Below are 25,956 nucleotides of genomic sequence, written 5' to 3' on the forward strand. Positions count from 1 at the left end.
ATGCAGGCCGCTAGATAACGTTTGCTATAGGAGCAGGGCTTAAGTGTGATAAAGCATCCATGGCTTTCCATCCTTACTTCTGTGCCCATCTAAGATTTATTGCCTTTCTGAGTCCCAAAACAGAGATTTATTACAGCCTCCACAGCAATAAATCATCACTCCAGAAGAAGTGCAGCCTATAAATGCACCGCAGCGGCTGCGGGGTGGATGGCAGTTTTCGTCACAGACCGCCCGCCACTTTCACCGCTGTTGCTCAGTGATAACACTACATTTTTATGACCACTTTCTGGAGATAATTACAGCCTGGTGCTAGCGAGTGCCCCGACTGTAAGGTCTACAAGTCCACCATGTCAAGGGGATATTGTATTTAATAGGGGAGCTTTGGGAAGTAGCACACTTTCTCTCTATACAACCTTATAGTCTAAACAAGCACATGGACGCGAATCATCTGAGTAACAAAAACTGTGCACACATTATGCACTGGAAAACAGCAAGACTACAATAATTCCCAAGTATTAGCACGGAAAATATATGCCACGACTTCTACCACCGGTGTGGTCCAAATGGAAGAGGAGAAATTCTTTGGGTTGTCAAAAAGGTGATGGGTCAAATATCGCCACCATGTTATGGCGAGGCGTAGTAACGCAAAACACAGGCGCAACCCTTACAAGAGAAGGCTCATTAAGGTGAGGGAATTAACCAGATTCTTCTTCATTAACAGCCAGAACGTTTGACCTTTTTCAGGGACACAGCCCCTTCCTCAGAGATAGTTAGAAAGAGTACAGTATTTTGAGCAGCAACTAACAGAATGGTATTTAACAGAGAGAGATGCAAAGTACTACATCAGGAAAAACTTAAAAAAAAAAAAAAATGGGAGGAATTCGGCTAAGCAGGACACGTGAAAAAACACTTGGTTATACTACTAGATTACAAATGGAACACGAGTCAACAGTGTGATGCAGCAGAAAAAAAAAACCAAACAATTTTGTGATGTATCAAGAAAGAGAGTCTAGATCACATTAGGTAGTGATCTCTCCTCTGATCTTCCTTGGTCAGACCTCATCTGAAATACTGTGTGCATTACTAGGCACCCCAATTCAAAAAAAAAAAAAAGAAAGACAAACTAGAGCAAGTTCAGAGAAAAGTTACCATGATGGTGAACAGTTTGCAAACCATGTCCTATGATGAACGGTTCAAGGATCTGGGAAAGTTTAGCTAGCAAAAAGGAGGGCTGAGAGAAGACTTAATATCTGAAGCGCTGTCACAGTGCAAAGGGATCAGACCTATTCTCATTTGTACAAGGAAAGACTAGAAGCAATGGAATGAAACTGAAAGGGAGGAGACACAGATTAGATATTAGACAGTGAAGGAGATCAATGAGCGAAACAGATTGCCACAGGGGGTAGTGCGTTCTTCAATGGAAGTCTTCAAACAGAGGCTGGACAATATCTGTCTGGGATGATTTAGTGATCGTGCACTTCGCAGGGGGTTGGACCCGATGACCCTGGAGGTCCCGTCCAACTCTACAGAGTGAATCCTAGAATGGTAAAGTAGAAGGGCAGGTCTTTTCCAGAGTGCGTTAAGCACCTCTGCATGTCCAAAACCGTACTCTTTCCAGCCATATCTGAGTAAGGGGCTGCTTCCCTGAAACGCATCAAATATGCTGGCGGTTAATAAAGAATTGTGTCCCTTCCTTAATGAACCTTCTGTTCTAAGGGTTGCGCCTACAGCCCATTGTCAGGGTTTTACAATGTTAAAAAGTATCCGACAACTCTGTTAGTAATTATATTCCCCGCAGTATAACAATTCTGGAGCATCTTTTCTTACAATTTCGACAGTCCGTTCCCATCACGTCTACTACCGGTAGTAGTGTTGAAAATTTATGTAAAATGTAGTCACTCTAGGAAACTCCTCCTGGGATTTAACCCCTTGAGTGGCGGGTTTCTTCCCACCCTGTCAGACCCACCAGGGCAGGTTTTCTTAAATGGTCTAATCATTTCATTTCAACTAATTTTGAGGTCGCGTTCCAAGTGCCATAACTTTTTCATTTATTCATTGACACGGACATATGAAGGCTTGTTTTTTTGCGGCACAAAGTTGTACTTTTTGATGGCATCATTTTTGGGTATATATAATGTATTGCATAACTTTTGTAAAAAAATTTGTAGGGACATTGGGGGAAAAAAATTCTGCCATTTGTTTTTTGGATTTCATTTTTACAGGCTTCAGCGTGCAGAATAAATGTGATAACATTATTCTCTGAGTCAGCACGATTCCGTCGATAAAGTTTATGCAGTTTTTTTATGTTTTGCAATTTTTGTACATTTAAAACTTTTTTTTCTTAAAAGGTTTGCTTTTGTGTCTCCACATTCCAAGAGCCGTATTAATGTTATTTTTCCATAATAATGTACTAACTTCCTCCTCTGGGTCATTACGACGCAGGGATACCATATGTGTAATTTTGTTTTTAATTTTTTTACAAAGTAAAGAGACAAAATGTTTATTTTTTTTAATAATTTAACTTTTTTTAAAATTATTTTTGTCCCTTTATGGGACTTCCACAGAGACCTATCACCACCTGATCACATTCCGGGGGTCTGATTGTGACAGCCCTTTACATGCTGCAGTCGCATAGACCGCAGTATTTAAAGGGTTAACACAGCAGAGATCGGAGGTTTTCTCCATTCTCTGCTGTGTAAGAGCTGGTGCCTGGCTATCCTCTGACAGAGGGAGCCCTTTCCCTCTGTCAGCCCTTTACATGCTGTGGTCATATAGACCACGGCATGCAAAGGGTTAACAGCAGAGATCGGAGGTTCTCTGCATTCTCTGCTGTGTAGAGCTGGTGGCTGGCTATCCTCTGACAGCCAAGCACCAGCTCTCTCTGCCACAGAGGTCATAGGCTGGCTTCTGACACGCCGATGGTCTCAATGGCAACCTGTAAACAAAGCAGTGCAGGACTTTGAAAATAGAAGCAGAAGATTGCCGGTAGATCGGCAATATCTTCCCGCTTCCGTTTTTCAAAGTCCTGCACTGCTCTGTGGGTCTGTGCAGGCAGAGCACAGTGCCACAGCTTACGGCAGTGTGCTCTGCAGCTCCCATAGTGATACATAGCGATATAGCCCAGAAGATTTTCGGGCTATCATCAGTGGAGCTCCTCCTGGAAAATTTGCGTGCGTGTCACTCAAGGGGTTATAAAAGGGATTTCCAAGAGAATTTCTTTACAAAATTTCCTACCTTTTAGAAAAAGAGAAGCTGCTACTTCGGCCCTCCCCGCGACGCTTTATTTACATAGGTGAAGTGGTGACGTGCCTATAAACACACCGACCTCAGCTGTGTACAGCATGAGAAAGACAAGTCAACCCTTTTAGAAGGGAATGTATTGTCAGAATATGAATTTAACCCTCTTAGCGCACTGCCTTTTTTTTTTACATTTTTGGGTTTTTCTCCATGCTTAAATAATCATAACGCTTATATTTTCACTGACCGTAACTGTGGGAGGGCTTATTTTTTGCGAGAACAGTTTTATTTTCCAGTGGTATTGTTTAATGTACCATATAATGTACTGAGAAAAAAGTTTAAAAAGGTTTATGTTGAGCGAAAAGTAAAAACAAAAAACACAATTGTGCCATCTTTTGAGGTGGCTTGTTTTTACGGTGTAAACATAGTAACCATGTGGCAAAAACGCAATTACTTTATTCCGTCGGGTCGCAATACAAAATTTGATTAGAATTTTTTTGCTGTACTTTTTAAAAATACACTACCTTTAGAAAATAAAGTTACCTGTTGCCAAAAAAATATGTATCAGTGGCAACACATATGTAGAGGATCACAAGAAGTAGTCCTCGATATTCACGAGCTACAGCTAGCACCACCCTCCAGCCACAGTTTGACTGCTGTCTGCCTATTACTGTGCATAGAAAGACAGTTATCAGTGGTTGGGTAGGTGGTTGGGTAGGTGGGTGGGTAGGAGGGGTGCGTCTAACTACAGCTCATCAGTATCAAAGACTACTTTTGTGTCTAGCTGCTAGTTATAAAATGCAAGTTTCTCCCAAACTACTACGGAGAAAAAGACAGCAGGCATAACTAATCATCAAGCCTGTCACTTACTACCTTACACTGCTCTTGATGAGGACTGCAATAATACGGCAACAGATTCCCTTAATGGACTCCTAAGACATGGGGCACTGAGGTACTTTGTTCCCCCATCTCCTTGCGCACTTGCGGAATCCCACGCGCTTGTTTCATATGGGCGGCACACAGCGAATTACAGCCATCTGAGCTCGGCCTTACAATGGCCGATAGGAATGACTCATACATGACTAATACACCCATCCCAAATTACAGAAGTAAACCAAGCATGAATCAGCCGTAGGCATGACCATGAGTAACCATGAGTCACACGGAGTCAGTCATATATTTATATGACAACATAGGGAGTGGTAAATATGTATGGGATTTCCAAACTGACCATAAGCAAACACTAATAGTTATTTAATCCGATGTCATGCAGATAACATGTCATGTCCTGGATTTATTTTGAACAGATACTTTTGGGTACATATATGTAAACTAGCTCCTTAAAAAAGGCAAGGGATTTTCCAAGCAGCACCGGCAGTCAGTCCTGGGACACGTCGTAGCAAAAGCCGCTGCTCCGGCCCTTGTGTAGTAGCTGGCGTTCATAATTGCAGGTGCAGCACTCAGTGAAATCAATGGGACCCCAGACTGCAATTACAAGTGCAGCTCCCATTGATTTCAATGAGAGCTACCATTACAAATGCCGGCTACTACATAAGGGTTGGAGCAAGAACTTCCACCCTGACCCCGATGTATCCCGGCAATGACATCCGGTGCTGCCTGGAAAAGTTCTTTAACTGCTGGAAGTTAGAACACACTCTAAGTTTTCAGAATAACTGCTGCGCGTGGACACGAGCAACAATACGATTTCTGGCTACTTATTCGCTTTTCCCTCTGCAGGCTGCGTCTCTTAAAGGGGTTGTCCCGCGCCGAAACGGGTTGTTTTTTTTTTCAAACCCCCCCCCCCCCGTTCGGCGCGAGACAACCCCGATGCAGGGACTTAAAAAAAAAACAGCACAGCGCTTACCTGAATCCCCGCGCTCCGGTGACTTCTATACTTACCGGTGAAGATGGCCGCCGGCATCTTCTCCCTCCGTGGACCGCAGCTCTTCTGTGCGGTCCATTGCCGATTCCAGCCTCCTGATTGGCTGGAATCGGCACGTGACGGGGCGGAGCTACACGGAGCTACACGGAGCCCCATTGAGAACAGAAGAAGACCCGGACTGCGCAAGCGCGGCTAATTTGGCCATTAGACGGCGAAAATTAGTCGGCTCCATGGGAACGAGGACGCTAGCAACGGAGCAGGTAAGTAAAAAACTTTTTATAACTTCTGTATGGCTCATAATTAATGCACAATGTACATTACAAAGTGCATTAATATGGCCATACAGAAGTGTATAGAGCCACTTGCTGCCGCGGGACAACCCCTTTAAGGCCCTTTTAGACAACGATTTTCGCTCAAAAAAAAAAAAAACCGCTCAAAGCCATTTTTGAGCGATAATTGTGTCTAACTGCACTGACATCGTGCAGTTTTCAGTTATCAGGAATTCAAAGTGGGATACAGCTGATACTATTGTTTCAGACAAGAAACAATGTGAAGACAGGCGGGCTATGAAGAACAGAGTGGTCCAGCTCTGTTCTTCATATCTTGCTCAGAGCGCCCAGCTGTACAAACAGCCAGGCGCTCTGAGCGAAGGACAGCTGGATGCATAAGACAAGCGGCCCCTGCTTGTCTTATAAATTTCCCGCTCGGAGCGCAAGGTGATCGCTCAACAATTGAGCGATCACCTTGCGCTGTAAACACAGCGATTATCGCTCAAAAGAGCGATAATCGTGTCTAAATCAGGCTTGAAGCTACGTTAAGCCTGCAGATAAGGGTGGCGCTGTACTCATGAACTCGGACTACAAGAAAGAAGCAGACAGACAGGTAACAGACACCAGATGCTACACCAAACTGGATCAAGATCAGGCTCAAAAATATGTTGTGGAATTGAGAAGGGTCATCAGAAGCCTGTCTGTGGGCTCCAAAAAAACTTCTGGACTTGATACTAGAGAACCGCAGGGTTGGAACATTCTGCATGCTTCCCAAACTACACAAAGCTGGCAACCCAGGGAGGCCTATTATCTCAGGTGTGGGAACACTTCGTGAAGAAATCTCAGGATGGGTAGAAGGTGTCCGCAAACCAATGGTGAGAAATACAAGTAACTATTTGCAGAACACCACGGACCTATGGAACAAACTGCCAACCGTAGGTCCCCGATGTCGCCATCCTGGCCACCATGAAACTGGAGTCCTTATATTCCAATATCCCACATGAAGATGAACTGACCCCCTGCCAGGCACACCTTGGGGCCGGTTGGGGGTCACCTCTGAATCGGTGTTACAACTCACAAGATTCATCCTCACACACAATTATTTCTCCTTTGGCAAAGAGATATACCTGCAACTCACTGGAACCACCATGGGCAGTAAAATGGCACCACAATATGCCAACCTTTTTATGGCAATACTGGAGTGTGACTTTGTACTCCTGCTCCAACAAAGCACTGGCCTACTTTCGCTACATTGATGACATCATAACCACCTGGATCAACACCGAGCAAGAACTAATAAAATTCCATGAGATATTCAATGCATTCCACTGCACCATAAACCTGACATTAAGCTGCTCATATACTGAAATCAACTTTTTGGACACCATAAAAAATTCAAACAACTTAAAAGGGTTGTCTCGCGGCAGCAAGTGTGGTTATACACTTCTGTATGGCCATATTAATGCACTTTGTAATGTACATCGTGCATTAAATATGAGCCATACAGAAGTTATACACTTACCCCCTCCATTGCTAGCGTCCACGTCTCCATGGCTCCGTCTAATTTCGCTGGCTTCTTGCTTTTTTAGACGCACTTGCGCTGTGCGGTCTTCTGCCTGGTGAATGGGGCCGCTCGTGCCGGAGAGCTGCTCACCGCGTCGTCATCGTAGCTCCGCCCCGTCACGTGTGCCGATTCCAGCCAATCAGGAGGCTGGAATCGGCAATGGAACGCACAGAGCCCATGGTGCACCATGGGAGAAGACCCGCGGTGCACCATGGGAGAAAACCGCAGTGCATCCCTGGGAAAGGACCGGCGGCCATCTTAGGCAGAAGATTTTTAAAACTTCACATTTCAGCACATCGGTGAGTAGCAAGCGGCTTAAAAACCGCTTTAAATTGCTATTTTATGCCAGGGGGGGGGTGACAGGGGGAATGGGGTAAGGTAAAATTTTGAGGTTTGCCGCGAGACAACCCCTTTAATACTGACATCCCTATACTGAAAACCAATTGATCGGCCCACATACCTCAGATGGGGCAGTTCCCATCCCAAACATAAAAAAGTCCATTGTCTACAGGCAGGCCATCAGATACAACCAGATCTGCTCCAACCCAACAGACAGAGGAACCCAGAAGTCAAACTGCTCCAACAAACAGAGAAGAAAGGAAAAAAATAGTGTACCTCTAGTAGTGACTTATAATCCACAGCTAGAGGTACTAAGGAAAACCGCAAAGAAAATCCATCATACCCTACACAAGGATGACCGTCTGACCACAATATTCCCGGACCCTCCCCTCCTATGTTACAGGTAACCTCCAAACCTGAGGAACCTTATAAATCAGGAGTGAATTGCCCTCTGACACACAAAAAGGAACTTATCGCTGTAAGGAGGAGTTGTAAGATGTACTCACTTATACTGAGGACAGGCTACAAATACTCAACACACAGCAGGACTATAAGATCCCTAGGACATTCACATGTTCCACGTCCAATGTGGTGTACCCGATCTTGTATAGTGAATGTTCTGTTGGGGGCCTTTATGTTGGAGAGACAGGACAGAAACTAAAAATGAGGATGAGGTCTCATCGACACAATTAAAAAGAAAAAGACAATTAATTACCTGTGAGCTGAGCACTATTCCAGCCACGGACATAACAGACCATGTAACAGTTACTATATTAAAAGGCCGCTTCAAATCTCAAGGCCATAGAAGAATTTGGGAGTAAAAGTTTATAACCATCTTTGACACTCAAGGGAGGCATCAACATCTCAAGAGTCTTCATGCATCAGTGGAGAATCTGAGAAATCTATAGCCGGGTTAACACACAGGCCGAGTAACCCTCAAAAGGCTCATTTACATACAACGATCGCTTAAAATTTGTTCAAACTAATTTGCGCGATAATCGTCACGTTTAAATGCGAAGCAGTCGTGCACTATTCATTTGCTTGTTCTTTATCGCTGTTGAAATCAATGGGAAACACTTGGGATGTTCTGATGCGTGCGAAACATGCACCTCAGGATCGATCGCAATTTCACAGAAATGCGAGGAGTTTTTAAATGAAGAACGCAGGTTGGCAGGTACATTTGCCCGTGTGAATGTATCCTATGGGTGCTTTTAGAATAGTTTAAAACGAGAGAAAGATTATCGCTCAGTCTAAATGCAATCCAACGACTTAACGAATGAGAATCATTTGCGTTTTGCTTGTTCATGTTATGCATCGTTGGTTTGTTCACTGATCATTTGGGTTAAAAAAAAACACGCAAAAAACGCTCGTTCAGTCGTTCTCAGTCACTTATACAGCAAATGTGAAAGACAGCAACTAAAATACTAAGCTGGCCATGGTTAGTCCGAAAGAGTCCAATAAACATTTGTACCACAATAAATCTTTAATGTAAAGTGAGATATACAGTAAAATGGAAAAAGTATAGAACAAAATGACAAGTGGACATTGTATGGAATGAGGAAACGCCGTACTTCATAGGCTCCATTAACACGCTCCTAGTTCAAAATGTTACCACACTATTGAATGCTATAGAAATCTGCACAGTAAACTCATACAACACACATCTTGCCACAAGCAAATTTTGAAATCTGCGTCGGCCAAAAATAATTGACCCGTCAAGCCTCGACAAGGAAACTGGATTTTGCTGTGTATTTGGGGCAGATCCACAGCCAATTTCACCCCTTACACTGAAGGTGAAATCTGCTGTTGAACCACACCAAAATCCACAACAGTGTGGATTTTGATGCAGATTTTTCTCCGCTATGGAAAATATGTGCAAATCAAAATAGTGTGAACACACTCTAAGGTGTATGAAAGTACTGAATTATATTTTACGCAGTAGTGTCACGTGCATATTTGCGCCGTTTGCATAGCAAGACATACATGTGCAAAAGGCACACATTGCATTTAAATTTTACTAATAGGGTCTCAGTCACTGAGCATGCAGCTTTGTCAATTAACCTTTGTAATATTTTACTGAGAAGTATGACAGGTACTGTATACTTTAAATTGTTTACTTTGTGAGGGTTGTTCTACTATATAACTTCTTGCATCAGAACAATAAAACAAGAGCTTGGAAACATCACTTCAGTGTTTCTCGTTTTTTTCTCTGACATATCGAATAGTTAGGCATACCTGATTGATGAGGCTTGAGTATCATCCAAATTAAATGTTTATTTCAACAGGTATGTTCACATGTGGTGGCTTTTGATAAATTTTGCCATGGATCCACAGTAGATTTCACCCTTTCAATTGAAGGAGTGAAGTCCACTTCAGAACTGCATCAAAATATGCAGATTTTGATGTGGCATTTGCCCCAGATCTTGCTGCCGATCTTCCAATGTGGAAATGTCCCACCAATCTGATGTGCGCACACGCACCTTTGTATAACCAGTTTCCCCGAAATAAGCCCTACCCCTATTTCCAGGTAAGACTCCGATAAGCTTGTGATTGATTGGCTAGCGCTCAATCCAGAGCTGGCGCTTGATGAACCAATCATAGTGCTTACTGGAAGCGAGTATTCAAAGCCCAGTTACCAGAAGAGAATCCTGTCAGCGCTGAGAACTGCAGCAGCACTTGGACCAGTGCGAGGGACATAGTTGCCGGCAGCTGAGTAAGTATAAGACACCCCCTGAAAATAAGACAGTCTCTTTTGAGGCAAAAATTAACATAGTGTCTTATTTTAGGAGGAAACACTGTAGACTACAGATCTCTTACCAGGTCTCAGTGTGATAGTTCAAATAATTTAGAGTCACAGCAGATGGGGGTTATTAATCCACCACTGGCGGGAGGAATGTTGGTGGAAGCCACAATGCAGTAACCAACTATATAGTATGTGGGACACAGCACAGAAGTCTCCTCTATTATAAAAATATATATTTTCATATTTTATTTATATATATATATATATTTTTTTTTTTTTAATTTGCTTCCTAAATTTTACATTTGGAGCTCATGTCCATGGCCGTGTTTTCAGTGTGCTGCACAGTTGTATGATACCTGATGAATGGAGTCAAAAGTCAATGCACTTTCATTGATCCATGCATGTGTGTAGACCCTGCGTCTATACGCACAAGAAATAGATCGCAGCGCGTTCCATTTCTCTGCATACCATGCAGCGTGAGCCCTAGACATTTATATAGACTGTATATAAAACGCTGTCTATAGGCAACACATTTTGTATGAGCAGCGTTCTGATACGCATTCCCGCTCTGAAGCGGTGCACTCAGTCATACATGGTAAAACATTGCGGTAAGACCCACAGTGTTTTACGCATACGCCCATGGACAGTAGTCATTAGGAGACAAATTGTAGTTGCCTTCAGCTGGACAGGAGTCAGAGCGAACAGTCTGTAGATATGCAGTCCCATACACAGCGAGCTGCATTGTACTGGGTGTTCTGACTCTTCTACAATAGCCAGTATTAACCCTTTCCAATCCAATTTATATCCTAGTTTTCCTAGGGGGCTTACTCAGTTTCTGCCGTTATACATTGGCGCTATATGCTGGCTAAAGCCAGTACTGCATGAGGTGACACATTGGATAGGCTACGACAGCAGAGAGGATGGCAATATACAGTAAGAGAACCCCGATGGACGTCTTCCAACACCGGAGCTGTACAGCCTTAAATCATGTCTTCATACGTCAGTGGATTAGAAAGGGTTAAGGAAGGGGGTTATCCAACAATCAGTTGATTTCTCCAAAATCACTGCATGCTGCAATAGACAGATCTATGCCAAAGTGTATTGCGAGCCTCCATTGCACATATCTTTCCCACTTTGAGTAGCTTATCAATGGCAACATACTGGGCAGTTCTGCTTTTAGACATGTGAGAGCTTCTAAAACTACATTTCACAGTAGCACACAGCATGTGCTCCAAGTTCTAGTCACCCCTCACCTACATCTTTCAAGCTGCGCGCTTTCCAGTTTTTTCCCAAACTACTAACAGTCCTCCAATATGATCCTCGCTTCCCGTCACCCTCTCTTCCCCTAGAATTATCCCACAAAACAGTGCCCCCGACAAAACTATGCTTTCTTCAGCATGAACACACTGGTTCAACAAAAAGCAGATTGGCAGGGATCCTGGGTGGAACACCACTACTGAACTACTATTGATGACCAACCCTTTTGATAGGCCATCGATAGTTTAGAACCAGACAACTACTCTAATCTCCATTTTTCCCCTCTGAAATCTGTGTCTTTCTCAGTTGTCTGTGTTCTATACACTGTACAGAGAAAACTGCGGAATCTGTTTTTCAATTCTCTGTAACACCAAGAAGTTATTGTGAGCACTAAAGTACTTAGCAGTGAGGTTCTGAACAGTAAATAACTCATCAATAAGATCTAACAGGTCTGTGTGTGCCTTCCTTCCCCGTAGACTTCTATGGGCAACAAGAGTAATCACCCTTTTTTACTTCCTGTTCTGTTACTAAGGACAGGCATCACTTAATGGATTTTACCTAAATTATATACGGTAAATTAATTGATTTGCACTTTTCCTAGTTGCCATATTGGCTATTACATAGGACCATTTGAACTTTTTTCAGTAATTTGTGCTACAGAAGCTCTTCCGTGGGATTGGACAAAACAGGCTAGCCTTCACTACTTTTTCAGTCTAGCATGAAGAGATCACTCTTGTAGAATGAGCTTTATCAGGACAGGGGAGGCTCTTCCTGAATTCTATACTTTTTTTTTTCAGTGGTATCGTTGATTCAATTTGCCAATGTATTTTCAGACACCTTTTTGCCTTTTAGTGTATTCAGTTTGGAGGAAAAAAAAAATTCCATTTTCCAAGGCTTTGTCACTGTGAAGTAATGTAGAACTCTAACGTTTAACATACGAAACTGCTTCTCTTCCCGATTGTTTGCTTTGTCACAAAAAGATGTAAGAATGATTTCTTGCTTGAGATGGAACTCTAACAACCTTGAAAAAAAACAAAATGCTAGATCTAGCTTTATTATTGCCTTCAAGAATCTTCATAAAAAGGATCCTTAAAAGAAATGGCTTGAATTTCTCCTACTTTACAAGCTGCTGTAAAAGCTACTAAAAAAGGCTGCTTTCCATGATAGCTGTTTGATATCACAAACAGACAAGGGTTCAAACGGGGTAGTGATCCACCGACAAAACTGTATGAAGATCCAAAGAAGCTATGTTAACTCTTCTAGGAGGTCATAACCTATAAGAGGCTTTTAAGAATCTGGAACTAAACCAGTTCTTCAATACGGACATTCCATAGAAACTAAATAAAAGCTGCTTTTACACAGAATGATTATTGTTCGGATTTCCAAGAACCAGCAAGAATCTGAACGATCCTCAGTAAGCATAAATGTATCCACCGACTGAATGTCCAATGAGAAGTCTTTCACGTTCCGTTAGTCGTTCTGTTTCTGCATGCAAAAAAAGTGAAAACAGTGTTCTGTGTAAGCAGTCAATCATTCCCCTATGAACTTCCTGCTTCATGTGAATGGAGGCAGGTGGTCTGGACTAATCCCCGGCCCCATTGTCTCCAGTAAGTGATGTTAGTTCCTGTGTAAAACACAGGAGTCTCTGGGATGGCCTTTCGGGCATCTGTTGCCTGACATATCGTCCTTTCTAAAAGCTCCCTGCACCTTCAAGGTACTACAACGGAGACCTTTGTCTAGACCCTCTTAAAAAATAAATCAGGAATTATGGGAATGTTCGGAACTTTTGAGCCCCTCTAGCTACAGAATTTCCTATAGATTTTTGGATGTAACCCATTTCCTACTGATTAAGGATTTTTAATCACAAAATAAAAAAAACCCTTATGCTTTAGGATTTGCCTTGCAGGATCAATCTGAGAGAAGAATTGGACCCTGGTGCAGCCGATCTGCTACTGTATGAAAGGATCCTCCACAGCCAACAGGTTCAGTAACAGAAACTAGCTTCTTTTCTTCCAATAGGGTTCACTGAACTGCTGTAGAGCTTCCTGAGAACTTTGAGACAGCTATTTCTAGTAGTTTGCTCATTTGACTTTGAGGCAAAAAGTTTCCATCTAGGGGAAACCCCATTTCGACACCAATATGCTGAAGTACTTCTTGTTTCGAGCCCATTCTCCTGGCTGTATTTCTACGTGACTGAGGTAGTCTCCTACAATATTTTCCTCTCCCATTAGATGAATCTAGATCGGACTACCTTCGGCTCATAAAAACTTTTCTTTGTCTACTAGACCTCATTGCAAAGGGGATCTGGTTCCCCTTTGATGCCACACAAAAGAAACTGTGGTTATGTTGTCCAAGAGTATTTCTAAATTATAGCCTTGAAGATGATGTCCCAGGCAAAATAATGTTTCCCAAACGGTTCATAATTCGATAGTTTGATGACATCTACTGTACTCTTGACCACAATCCTTGCAGAACCTGGTCCTGAAAGACTGCTCCCAGCTTTGCTCACTTGCATCTATGGTTGTTGTTGAGAGGTGCGTGAACCCAGTCCAACCCTTGAGACAGATTTGGGATCTGCTTTCACCAAAGTGAAAGTTTTTGCTACTCGTCATCTTCTTTCTTGTGTTTGAGGTGGTTTATTTTCTGTCTGAACTGACAAATCTAGAACTCCCTGAAACAATTTGTCTTATTAGATTCAGATCCAATTTTTTTTTTAAAAAACTTCGTAATCCAGCCGAGCCTTTGAAACAGAGCTTGTGTTCTTAATGGATGATCGTTAATTTTTAAACTTGCAACGAGAATAAAATCATTGAGGTATGGAAAACCATTTATCTGCTGTACTCTAAGGAATGCTACCGTCTCTAGCAACACTTTGGTGAGGACCCCGGGAGCTGAGGAGATGCCAAGGGGAAGGCATCAAAGTTTGAAAGTGTAGAGGATTGATCCCCCCCCTTTTGACTGTAAATCTCATACCTTTGATACCAAAGGTGTATAAGTATAAATAGGTATGCTGCAAGTCCATAGTGCACATCCTGGAGTTCTGTGTGATGAGTGATGGACTTCCATCCCAAACTTCCTGTAAACAATGAACTCCTTTAAATGTGTTAATTTATTATTGTTCTTAAAGATTCAGAAGATTTATTTATTTATTTATTTTAAACAAGACAAAGAATTGAATACAAATTCTCTCTTCCTTGATCCAGAGGTGTTGGAACTACCACGCCTAGCACAATAAGGCCTCCTGTCCATGGACAATAGTGCATTGCATTACTTGCGGCAATAAACAGTCCGTGAGTAACACAGCGCACGCTTACCATAGCAAACCCCTATCCACGAATGGAGATAGTTCTCTGCGGTGAGCCTGTCAGTTCTCTCTCCTGCGGTGGAATATCGCTAGGGATTTTCTGCGTCGCCCATGGACAGGGGACCTCAAGATCCAGAGTGCATTCATTCAAAAGATTTTGAAGAGAATCTGACTTTCAGTGCATAATCGGGAATCGCCTCAAAATTGGGGAGGGTGAAGGGGGAGAGCATTTTATGTTGTAACTTGACTTATCTGTAACAGATCCTGAGTTATTCCCTTGCATTGGGCCACAGTCTTCTCCACACAAGATTGGCATCATTGCTTGGAAGAGGTTCCCAGGTTGAAGCTCAGTTCTGCCTCACCACACACCACCTTTGGGGTAGCTCCAATGCCAGTTTTCCCCTTCCCTTTTTACTCCTTAGGGAAGGTGCGTGGTCTATGAAAAATTTCCTTAGGTGGTTTGTCTTTAGGAATCTCTTATCTTCTGCCTTTTCCAATATTTTATCCAGCTCTGGTCTAAACATGTTCATCATGAAACTCTATTACAATTTTTAGAACTAGTGCTACCCAACCATAACCTTAACCATAAGGCTTGGTTCTCACAGGGCAGAATCCCGATGCAAATCTTGCTGTTTTGCCACAGTGACTGTTTTTGCCTGGGCGGCCCTTTAAACTAAAGGCACATTGCCTTGTCATTTATTTTTCCAATAGAATCTGGCTTCTCTTCAGATCGAATAAATCTTACCTTTTACTAAAGATTTCCGTGGAGAGGTACAATAAAGAATTGTAGTTGTTACAAGATAGCAAACCAGTTTTCAAAAACAGAAGACTTTAGACTAAAAATCACACTAAAAAAAATGATGCATACAAAAAAAAAAAAAGATTTGAGAGAACCAGCACAAGAATAAATATTAAGTGGAATAGTGTCAGACGAGAACAGACCCAGGGTCATTTCATTGCTCATCAATGTCACTTGGAAAATACCAAGGTCAGGCAGTTTATGCCTTAGGCGGTAAGTCTGGCCCCATTACTGGTCATGTCACCTAAAGCGCTGCCTTAGGAAGCTCCAACCTTTCTAGCAGTGACATATCCCTAAGGAGTTCACATGACCTACAATTTATTGGTTTTGACCTAACACAGCATCTACAGAAACGTACATCTAAAAACTAATGGAACAAAAAAAATAGTTAATTGCAATAAATAAAAAAGTTTAGGACGTGCAAAACAAAGTTCAATGTTTAGTTCATAACAGGAGAATGTGCAAGTATATAATTTTAAGATTACAGAAGAATAAAACTGGCAGCTTCGGATCTATATATGATACCACTCAAGAGAGCCGAGCTGTGATTTACACATGGGAAATTTCAAAAAGGAAAAAAACTGCTTAGATTATAATTATTCAGCAAATTCCGCTATATCATTCTACAAGGACTATTTCGCCAAGCATTGTATTCCTTACTTTAAAGGGGTTGTCTCACAAAAATACTGTTTACCATTAAATCCACCCTAAACACACTTTCTGTATTCACACTTCCTAAAAAAAATACTGTATATAGAGTACAATTTTGTTGAGAAGTGACCACTCCAATCTGGCTTTAAAGGGGATGTGCAGGGTTAGAAAAACATGGAGGTTTTCTTCCAAAGACAGCACCACCCTTATGTATAGGGTTGAATATGGTATTGCAGCTCACTTCCATTGAAGTAAATGGAGTCTGAGCTGCAATACAAACAAAACAAAAGCCTGTTGGTTATGACCCCCACCGAAGTAATACAACATAAACTTACTATTTAACAAGGTCTGATCAGTGCGAATCCACATACAGGCTCTTACCCCTGAGAGTACGGTAACAGAAAAGGTTTCCCTTCTGTTATGACATCTGCTACATTTAGCAGTCCAGTGGATAATAAGACATATACCATCAGACAGTACATTGGAGGAAAGCGGTTGTAGGTGTGGCAAGATGCCCTTGTCCGAAGACATAATTAAAGAATTAAGAGACAAGAGCTGACACCCCAGTAGCTAGGCACATGAAAACCATGCAGGGTGAGAATATTGATTCCTTTATAGTGGTTACTAGCTGAGGAGTTTACTGCTGCTCTGTATATACATGTGGGGGATTGTGGCCGGCGTTCCGTCCCTCCATATTCTAGCATGGTAGGAGTCAGCTTGCTGACCAATTTCTTTACCATTATGGTTTTATCTATGATCCATGAATAGGTTAGTCTATAGGAGCTGAGTGTAGGAATTTTAATAGGCATTTCGTTATATAGTAAAGTTATGTTTTACATTGTTGGCAGTCATAACCAACAAGCTTTTAGTTGCCCTGGAGCAGCTTTATCTATTAGTTTAATAACTTTATGCAACCCTGGGCAATTCCTGATTTGTTTCAGAGCTGTAATACTAGACTCAACCCACGTGCAAGAGTGGTACTGTGTTTGGAAGAAAGCGGCCATGTTTTCCTAACCCTGGACAACCCCTTTTAAGGCAATGGGCACCTTTAGGCCTCATGTCCACGGGGAAAAATCGGGCCCGCTACGGATTCTACATGTAGAATCTGCAGCGGGTCCCTCCTGCCCCGCGGACATGAGCGCTGAAAAGGAGAATAAATGACAATAAACTCACCTCCCATCCGCTCCGTTTCTTCTCTTCGCGGCGGCGTAATCTTCTCTCGTCGCGGCCGGATCTTCATTCTTCGGCTCGGCGGATGTGCACGATGACGTCGGTGACGTGCCCCGCGCATGCGCCGGGCCGAAGCAAAATGATCCGGCCGCGGCTGAGAGAGGATGGCGCGGCGCCAAAGAGAAGAACCGGAGCGGGTAAGTAAAATGTGATTTTTGTGTCCCGCGGATCCGGACGGCTTCCATAAGCTTCAATAGAAGCCCACGGGAGCCGTCCCCGCGGGAGACCCGCATGAAAATGGAGCATGGTCCAGATTTTTTCATGCTCCATTTTTTTTAAAATCACTTTTATTGACGATCCGCGGGTATTTATCTACCCGCGGGTGGTCAATGCATCCCTATGGGGTGCGGATCCGCGCGCGGGAGAAGAGTTAAAATCCGCTGCGGATTTTAATTCTTCTTTTCCCTGTGGACATGAGCCCTTACAGATTTGTTATTTTTTTCTAAAACCATGTATTTTTACACGATATTTTGTAGAATGTTATTAAAAACCTTTAACTCTGTCTACTTTCTATACTTTTCCTGGTCCCATTACACAGCTGGAAGATTCTTGTACAATCCGTCAGTCAGACTGACAGACGGTGGAACTAATTGGGGGGAATCGGTATATGCATTAGTCAGCAGGTGGGGGAGGGAGATGTGACATTTACTGCTACAGAAGGGGAGGATGGGGAAGGAGACTTGTCATACACTTCATTTCATGTTTTTATGACCCCAGCTAACCTCAATGTGCCAATAGACTAGAAAGTTGCATATGTCCGGTTTCACACAAGCATATTATGGGTGTATTGATGCAGTTGCAGAATATTTTTCACTTTCCATTAAAGGTAACGTGTCATCAGAAAATAGCCTATTATATAAATCACATTTACAATCCGTGTTAAATAATCCTGAAATCTGGTATTTTTCCCACTGACCAATGAGCTCAATACTAACTAGTCTGTCCCTTGCTGCTCTGTAGAGAAAGTGAGATAAAGGCTGAAAAACTATCACAGGCAGGATTACACAGTGATAACACCTATATGGAGATAACACAGAATCCACCATTCCCAATAAGTGATGTCACAGCTCACCTCCTCCCTCCCCTGCACACTAAGCCTAATACTAGAGTCACTTCCTGATTTGTAGAGGAAGCTTTGCAGCACTCATCTAACTAACATCACAGGCAGGGTTACACTGAGAGAAAACACCTATATGAAGATAACACAGAATTCACCATTCACAATAGGTACAAGCTGTGACCATTTACTCCCCCTCCCTGCCCAATGACTTCTGCAGGTCACAGGTCATGCCTAGACCAGTCTCCCATATAAAATCAATGGGCCCCTCCTCTCCATTGCATGAATGGCCCATGAAGCTGCTGTAAAGCATATCTTCTAGTAGCTCAGGAAAGACGGCCATCCCCATAGTCATGTACAGACCGCAAAATAAAAAAATTTTACAGTTAGAAAGTTAAAACATTAAAAAAATACATGTTTATCTGGTTTTAATTTAAAAACAAATTATATAGTCCCTTTAATTTTTATATATATTATAGTTTTCTTCATACCCAGCTGAGCTGTTTTCTCACCTGCGTGTGTTTATGAGAGGGTTATCTGAATTCCATTGCATTCTCTGGACATGAGTAAATGGTGTACTCATTCTGTACGCCAAGCAAACACAATGAGTACATTGATAATTTATTTTGAACTGCTAAAGATTGTTTTCAGACTTGCTGAAAACCTGTGGATAACGACAAGTAAACGAATAATGCATGACTACCTGCGTTTACACCTGACAATTATAACTCACTTTTAGCAGTTTCAACTAATTTTGAACACTAGTTGTTGCGTGTAAAAGGGCTTTGAGTCTGATTGGGAACCATTTTTATGTTACCTCAAATACAGCTGCTCAAAAAAGATAGCTGTAAGTACGACTTGTACATATACATGCAAGTCAACACCACAGGGGACAGCCCACTTTCTCTCTTAAGGTGAAAGCTCAGCTAATACTTCTAATTAGGAGCCCTTACTGTTTTCTAGAAAGCATTATTAAGCAGTCGGTCTGAGCAAGCTTTGTCTGGTGCCCGCAGGTTGTACCACCTGCACTGGTAAGGCTGTTAGCAAAGCAGGAGGAACCCTCTTCAGACAGGACAACTGAGCATCAAGCAGACTTATTTTCCACCCTCTGCATGACGCAACTTGCATGCAAAACACAAACAGGCGGGTCTGTACACAATGCTCCAGTATAGGTTCCTTTTCAGTTGGACTTTTCAGATGTTGAACCCTCCCCTACTGATTACCCAGAGCTCCTGTGGGTTTAAGGACATTACAGTTTTGGCAAAACAGAGCTCAGTTCTACTTCAAAAGGGCCATAGCTCCAGTTCTACAGACAGAAGATTCTTGGCTGAATTCAATAGGAGCTGCACCTGCAATTACCAACCCGGGCCTCTGCAATATGGACGGAGCTGTCAGCTTTCAGCAGCCCCATGGCATCTAATGGCTGCCCCAAGCAGTCTTTTTTTCCAGTTTAGTTCCAGAGATAGGGCATATGTCTGCAATTGACATCCTTTTACATCTAGAAAAAGGTATACTTCTTATGCAAGGCCACTTACACACACGCACACGTTTGAAAGTGCTTGAGAGCGTTTAACGCAGCCCATCGTTACAATGGGTGATTAGGTGCGATCAAAAGAGCCAAAACACACTAAAATAGAGAAGACAGCATTCGAAAAGTGTGACGTTAGAAACGCTGCATTTGAACGCTACTCTGCGAGGCTCCATTGAAGTCAATGGAGTTTAACAGTTTAGCGCGGCGTCTGAAACGGCACCCTAAACGCTGTAAAGGAAAAATAAATAATCAGTGTAAGAGCCTTATTCTACTGCCACATGCATTAATTACAGTTGTAAGACAAAACATCCAGATCGCAATCAAATAGAACGCTCCTTAAAAATCTTATGTATAACTCAGGGCTCTTTCACAATTTCCGTCTCTTCCATTTTTTTGAGCACAGACACGAAACTGAATCAAACTGTTGTTTTTAATCGCATAGCTTGCAGTTTCTTTTAAAAAGCCACTGAAATCAATAGTTTCATTTTGCTTCCGCAAAAGTTCCAGTTTGCCTTCTGTTTTTAACAGAAGTAGCGCTGCAGACTGAAGAGGCTGACATGTGCGCCGAGCACCGGACCGCTTTCCCTTTGACTAGTCCCTGGGCTGCTGACCGTCCAGGGATTCCTGTACAGTCTCTAAATATGGGGCAGTTTTTCCCCCAGACTACGTGAAAAAAATAGGTATGTCCGTGACTTTTCTTTGAGGCTGTTGGTACTGGAGCAAGTAATGACTAATTGTCATTTTACAGCGCATAGTTAATGCTGGTAATTATCGTATCTTATGACTATAAGACACCCCTGGGTTTGGACAACATAAGAGGAAAAACTATGTCAAACTAATATAAATATGGGGGGGGGAGGGTCTAACAAAGTGGAGGGGCTACAGTCATTAACTTTGGTGTTCTATTATCGAAAAGGGGGTTAATAGTGAACAGTCGGCTCCTATGAAACATAGTGCATCCATTCAAACAATGGCGCAAGCACATCAGTTGACATTATATACACACAGCACTGCTGCACATGCATTGTACACATGCAAAGAACACATAACTGACATCCAAAGCTCTGCAGTATATACAACTCTGCTACATACACATTTGCAGTTGACATGTTAAATACTAATTATCTTAACACCAAATCCCACATACAAGCGTAGTAATGCATGACCGCCCCTCTAGCTCCTTATGGTCACATAGTTATGACATCTACGGTCCTGCTATTACTGCAAGACCTTTGAGCTTAGCTCTCATCTCCACAGGGTGCAGGTCCTCCTCTGTACACACAGGGGCAGCAATGTGACTGATAGTGTTATGTTGGAGAGGATCCCCCAGGGAGATTGCAGCCATAGATATCATGGCTGCACTGTCCTCAGTTCGACTGAAGATTGGGCAGCATGCTGCACTAGCATACTACCTGATTCATTAATGCAGAGGTCAGGGCTCTCTGGATCTACCAGACCCGCCCTGCCTCTGGATAAGGCACAGACACTTTTCAGCAAGATTTTATCATGCTGAAACTGCATTTTATAGTCAGAAAAACATGATTTGTATACAAAGATTCTGACGTATAAACATGTATTACTTATCTTTTTCATTATTATGGTTTTTGATGTGTCTGTAATAAATGTTAGCAGTCCATGATTTTTACTTAGGTTGCCCAGAAAAGAAAAATTCAGACTGGCAACCCTATAAGTTTGGAAGCCAGGTCATCTGGGAGAGCACTCCATCACTCTCCTTTGTCAGGTAGCTCTCAGAAGGAATGTTTTGAGGCCCTGTACTGTTGAAAAACAAAATGATGGCCCAACTAAATGCAGACCAGATGGGATGGCGATTTGCTGCAGAGTACTGGGGTCATGCATGCTGTAAACTCTGTATAAATCAGAGTCAAGAGAAAAGTACTCCTCCCCTCATAATTCACAGTGGAATTCGAATTTCATCCATTTACTTGCATTGCATCCTTAAAAAAAAAAAAAAACCCAGAAAAAAACAATTCAAAATTAAAACAGATTTTCACAGCCTTTGGCTCTTGGTCCAAGCTAGCTTCTCTTATTTGTCTACCCTAGCAGTGGTATAAAGCATACATGTTCTCTCAGATGACTTTTTTGAAATCTGCAATATATGTGTACATGAGCAACAGCACTCTTTCTAGCCAATATGACTTGTATCCTGCATTTTTCACCAGCTTTCACTTCTGCAGCCTCTAATTCTCAGTCTTCCCTGAGCTGATAGGTGTAGACCAACTGCTATGGAATCTCCCATAAACTGCACACATAGGAGAGCAGGACATGGTCTCTCTGCAGAACAAACAGAGCAGCATGTAGGACATTACATGGCAGGACTGAGCAGTATAGCTGAGATTTCCTTAGCAGTGAGACAGCAAACACCTATTGCTAACGGTACCAGCAAGTATAGGTCTTCCCCTCCCTCCTACTCTGTCATCTCCATAGATTTTGATAGACCGTAGCAAGCAAAGCATCACTTCCTTCTCCTGTAATCCATCTCAGTGTCTGTTACTAGACACTGATTTCACATGACAAGCAAAGAGCAAGTCAGAAAAAGAGCGTTCCCTACTTTAGTAGGATTTGATAGCCATCATTAAGAACTAGTTTGTTCAAAGTGTAGTACCTATAAGAAATACCACAAGACCTAATTCATGCAGGTTCCTTTTAAAGGGGTTGTCCCACGGCAGCAAGTGGGTCTATACACTTCTGTATCGCCATAATAATGCACTTTGTAATGTACATTGTGCATTAATTATGAGCCATACAGAAGTTATAAAAAGTTTTATACTTACCTGCTCCGTTGCTGGCGTCCTCGTTCCCATGGAGCCGACTAATTTTCGCCCTCCGATGGCCAAATTAGCCGCGCTTGCGCAGTCCGGGTCTTCTGCAGTCTTCTATGGGGCCGCTCGTGTTGAATGCCGGCTCCGTGTAGCTCCGCCCCGTCACGTGCCGATTCCAGCCAATCAGGAGGCTGGAATCGGCAATGGACCGCACAGAAGCCCTGCGGTCCACGGAGACAGAGGATCCCGGCGGCCATCTTCAGCAGGTAAGTATGAAGACGCCGGACCGCCGGGATTCAGGTAAGCGCTGTGCGGGTTGTTTTTTTAACCCCTGCATCGGGGTTGTCTCGCGCCGAACGGGGGGGGGGGGGGTTAAAAAAAAAAAAAAAAAACCGTTTCGGCGCGGGACAACCCCTTTAAGGTTTCACATAGGCGACAAAATCGTGCAATGCAAGATCTTCATGAAACCCATGCATTTCAATGGTTTCCTTCATATTTGTGATGCTTTTACTCAAAGAATGAACAGCATGTCCTATTTTTCTGCATTTTGCTCTATCTTCTATATCATCGCCCAGTTTTCCCTAAGGAGCCTTCGTTGTATTGCACTGCAACGCTCGGACTTGCAATTTTCATACAACGCATTTTTAACATAGAACCCTATTGTCTTTCTAGCAAGAAAACCGCAAGCAGCCGCAATGTTTTTGCAAGGAAAGGCAGCGCTGACACTCAAACATCTCATGAGCAAAACTGAGATATTGTTGCGGTGATATCGCAATCCCACGTGTGGAACTACCCTAAGAGTTGATGTTGAGATTTGTCTGCTGCATGAGCTCATTGAAGCACTCAACTGAACCCTAAGGGCGCATTACACACGCGGGTTTTGCCCACTTAATGCATGGTACCAATCTTTACAGTTCCTTTAATTGTGGCTTTTACACACAGTGTGCACAAAAAAAAGTTATAAGCTTGGAGCATGCACTATCCTGGCAGATATTACTGGTGACTCCAGCTCCTGTGGCGATCACTGTAGCACATATGACCATTAAAACGAAGTCCACCGCTTGGAATCCTGTATATGACGGAGACCGGGAAGCTCCCATTTTGGCAGACATTGTGCAGTGCTTATATTACAAGACAACCATTCATCTGCCACTGCAGGGAAAAGGTCTGGTTGGCTGTAACCTGTTTGCTCCAAGCATTGTGTTCTGAAAACCGTCATCACCCATTTCTTTAATGATCTTTGCCACTGGACTTCAAGAAACTTTCAAAGGTCTTCCAATTTTCTACTTTGACTGACCGCAATTCCTGCAGTAATATTGACTAAGTGCTGCGGAATACTTTGGTGCTATACAAATAAAGATTTCTTGCCCTCCTCTTTTTTTTTTGCAGGAGAAAAAAAAACGGAGCTATTTAAGCCTTATCATACATTTCTGACTGCTAGTTGACATTAGGAAATTAATTTTACAAAAACAGTTTACATATACATACTCGACCATCAACCTCCATAAATAGGTGTAAAACAATCATATTAAGCACTTCAGCTGTCAACGTTTTGATCAAAATGTCCCTGAATGAACATTGTCAGGTGTGTCCAAACTTAACACAAATGATGAGGATTTACCCAGTGTGCTGCAAATGGCAGTAGGAACAGTTTAGAAATCAGGACTTCTAATGTTAATGCAGATATCCCACATAGTTTTGCAGCACCAATTCTGGAGCAGAACGGAATAGAGTAAAAACAAAATCACCAAACCAAAATAACCAGAAAAGTCTGAAGACCAAACTACTAATGAGGACCTGCCAGTCCATCCATGAGCGAGTTTGTGAGTGACTTACTTACATGCTCTGCCCCTGATCACATGACGTGACATCACACGACTGGTTAGTTAGTATTCTATATCAACTAAGACCGCAGGGGGTTTGTAGTTCAACTGTAATCTGCACAAGGATGCAGGACCTTTGATGACATCACTGTCATGTGATTAAAGGCGGAGCATGCAAGCCATTCACTCAGGATGAGCGTCACGTGATCAGGGGTGGAGCATGATGGTGAGTTCATCACAGATCTTTCATCTCCACTGCTTTGCTGCTTCTGATGCTGTTGTATCAGACCCATTGGTAATATAATTTCCTAATAATTACTAGTCCTAATTTAAAGAGGAGCTGTCATGGGATAGGAAGTATGCAGATCTCGACAGAGTTTATTATTTTTTTTTATTAGTGAAGCAGAGAACAACAGAGAGTAGTTTCAGGCGTCCACAGATGAACTGCCTGCCTGCTTACACCAGCTGATGGCCGCTTGGTTTTAAAGCGAGCCAAAAGCCAAGCAGCTCCAACAAGTGAGTAATTCCAGCTGACTTACCCTGTCGGCTCTGTTGTTTACAAGGGACAACAGACTTCCGTAATCGCTCTTTTGGGCGATCACTCGGCAGACTATCAGCCCATGTAAAGGGTACTTAGACGGAATGATTACACCGTGCAACACAATTTTTGTAACAGATAAGCAGTTAGGCGGCTCATAGTAACTTTAGTGCGCCGAACTCAAATAGGATATCGGTTTTTTTCTGTCACGTAAGGTTTTCCAATTATGGGGAATAATGTAATCCATTTGCCGTTGTATTGTATCTTTTGGAAATCTGCCTATACAATTAATCCAGCAGGCTCGCCATTAACCTTGCTTAATAAAAACAACAAAAGTGATTGTGCAACTATTTCGCAATCACTGTTACACACCGCATGCTGACTGAACACTATGAGGGTAGGTTTATGTAACAAGTAGGGTATGTTTCCACGTGGCGTAAACACTGCAGATCATCCACCAGTAAATTGTATTTAATGAACTGTGTTTTTACAGGTCATTGGTTAGACTAAATAAAAGAATCAAAATTATACAAACAAAAATACATGTTCGGCATCGCTGCGTCTGTTAAAGTCCGATCAAAAGTAATACATTTACCCTGCAACAGTGAATGACGTCAGAAAAAAAAATTTAAATTAACACTAGAAATGCGATTTCATTCCGTCTCCATGAAAAAATGCAATAAAAAGCGATCAAAAAGTTGAATATATTCCAAAATAGTATTAATGCAAACTACAGGACATCCTGCAAGAAATGATCCCTTGCACAACTATGTGGATGGAAAAATAAAGTTATTGTGCATAGAAGATGGCGGCAGAAATTAGAAAGAAATTAAATGTCTTTGAAAAAAAAAATTAAAGTAGCATAGCAAAAAAGACCAAAAAAAACACACTACATAAGTTTGGTATCACAGTAATCGCACTGTCCCATAGAATAAAGTTGTTGCAGTTTGTG

At 42.4% G+C, this 25,956-nt stretch overlaps 1 protein-coding gene and 1 pseudogene across 4 annotated transcripts in view; one reads left to right on the plus strand and one right to left on the minus strand.

Annotated features, from left to right (window-relative positions):
• Window positions 1-25,956, minus strand: part of TRIM33 (tripartite motif containing 33) — a 136,800-nt gene that overhangs the window by 85,040 nt on the left and 25,804 nt on the right. The gene's annotated exons all lie outside the window — the stretch shown is intronic.
• Window positions 15,305-15,413, plus strand: LOC136626809 (U5 spliceosomal RNA; annotated as a pseudogene).

This window comes from Eleutherodactylus coqui, chromosome 4 (genome assembly GCF_035609145.1).
Source record: "Eleutherodactylus coqui strain aEleCoq1 chromosome 4, aEleCoq1.hap1, whole genome shotgun sequence".
In the NCBI taxonomy this organism is placed as follows: domain Eukaryota; kingdom Metazoa; phylum Chordata; class Amphibia; order Anura; family Eleutherodactylidae; genus Eleutherodactylus; species Eleutherodactylus coqui.